Consider the following 2,000-nt stretch of genomic DNA (forward strand, 5'->3'; position numbering starts at 1 on the left):
AGGAAATGCGATGCCACACAATGCATTGGCTGTCCATGAGGATGTGTCACTAATTGCAATTGCTGAATGTTAACAGCACTGAAGAAATGTTGTGGGTGTCCTATATATAAAAATATTTTTGTAGCAGCCACGGTCACAAATGAACGTGCTAATTTCAATTTAAAAGCAGAAACCAAAGGCCTGTAGTTTTGCCGAGGGGCCTCGTGTGCTCTAATGCGAATCAGGGGGGCTGCTGGCACTTGGAAAATAACAGATGGAGAAGAAAGGTAATTGCTAGTCCTGACCTGTCAGAGCTGCTCCTTTGTGCACCAAGCCCAACTTCCCCTTACACTTCTAAGTTATCTGCAGCAAAATTTCTTCCAAGCTAAACAAAATCAGAGGCTTTTAGGAACTTAGAAACATCTGCTTAATTTCAGCGTCGATAAGCCCCTGCTCATTCTTGATGTATCAAAAATAAATGTTTTAAACATATTTATCTAGTTGCTATGGCTTCGCCTGGTGTGTCAGACACTTTATCCATCAAATATGACAATTGAATAATATTTTTATTTTTAGATAAGGATCACAGGTCCTTCTCATCATCCTATTCCCTTCCCCCTCCTTTCCCGAGTTTTGAACTCACTGGAAAATCTGTTCCATAATACGGTGGGTAAATGAATTACAGTCACAGATGGCCTCTGGAGATTTCATATATGCTGCAATTCATTTGTTCAGGAATGAAAAAAAAAAAAGAGAGACCCTTGTCTTATGAGGGTATTATCAGAGACAGCAGATCAGACACTGTAATGCTGCCTTGTACTCTGGATTTGACCCATTTCCTAAGCTTTTATGACTCTGCATTTACTATTCCTGGATTTGAATTTTTTAAGTGGAACATCAAAATCCACAGTGAAAATGATTGAATGAAAGGAACTGAGGCAGTTACAATTTATTTTTACAATCTTGAGTGAACATATCATGTGCTATTGTAGAGAGATGCTCAAGAACGGTAATCTTCTGCTCTGGCCATAGTATTTCAGATGTAATTAGCAACAGGAACTTAATTCACAGGTGACTTCTAAGAATTAGTTAAACCTTGGAGCAGACCCTGAGATCCTGAGGAGGGAAATGCTAGAAAAATAAGAAACGAAATATAGAAAGCAGTGTGTAATTTTACTGCTTGGGTGACACGTTCGGCGTAAGTCATAAAGCCTATTTGCAGGCAAACATGAGGGTCAGTCTCCGAGACTTTTCACTTTCACCTCTAAATTCAGGCCAGCATTTATGGGAGAAAGGGATGAGATGATTGATGCATCAGCCACGGGGGAAAAATTCATCCTGTGGTGACTGGATTGAATTCATTTCAAGAGTGAATCGGAAAAACCTGCTTCTGTTTGTGCAATGATACAAAAAATACTGCTACAGGGTAAATCTAGTATGGTGATTTAACTATCTGCACCGACACACCGTCACCCCACTGCGGGACCAAGGTGCAACAGGCTGAGAGTAAATATTGACCTTTGCTCAATATTCAGCCTGTTCTCAGAGACATTTCACACCCCTCATCCCACCCTGTGATTAGGTCTCACCGCTGACGCAGTCCAGTGGGTGCCCTAATGAAGGTGTTTGTCCAAACGCCAGATAAACCGGTTGATGGGGCTGTCTGAGCAGAGAAGTATCAGCAGAGAGGCCCTGCTCTGTGGCGGGACTTGCTCTGGACTGGAAGGGAACTGCCCTAAACCTTTGGCATTTCCACAGGTGGACATCTGAGGGGAGACTGCGCATCCCAGGGGTGCTCCTGACCCCGCCACAACCTCTGTCCTGTGGATGAAGGTTCCTGTGTGGAGGTGGGTCACCCACAACCTACTGGGGCAGAGGTGGCACCCGCTGCCACAGACGCTGAGCACCTGCGGGAATGACTTTACTCATCCACCTCAGCACGAGTTCTGGGAACCGTGAGGTTAAAATGCTGGCTGAACCCTCCCCGGGCTGCTGATCCCCTTCCTGCAAAGCGGGGGGGG

Source organism: Buceros rhinoceros, unplaced genomic scaffold (genome assembly GCF_000710305.1).
Source record: "Buceros rhinoceros silvestris isolate BGI_N320 unplaced genomic scaffold, ASM71030v1 scaffold13284, whole genome shotgun sequence".
Lineage (NCBI taxonomy): Eukaryota > Metazoa > Chordata > Aves > Bucerotiformes > Bucerotidae > Buceros > Buceros rhinoceros.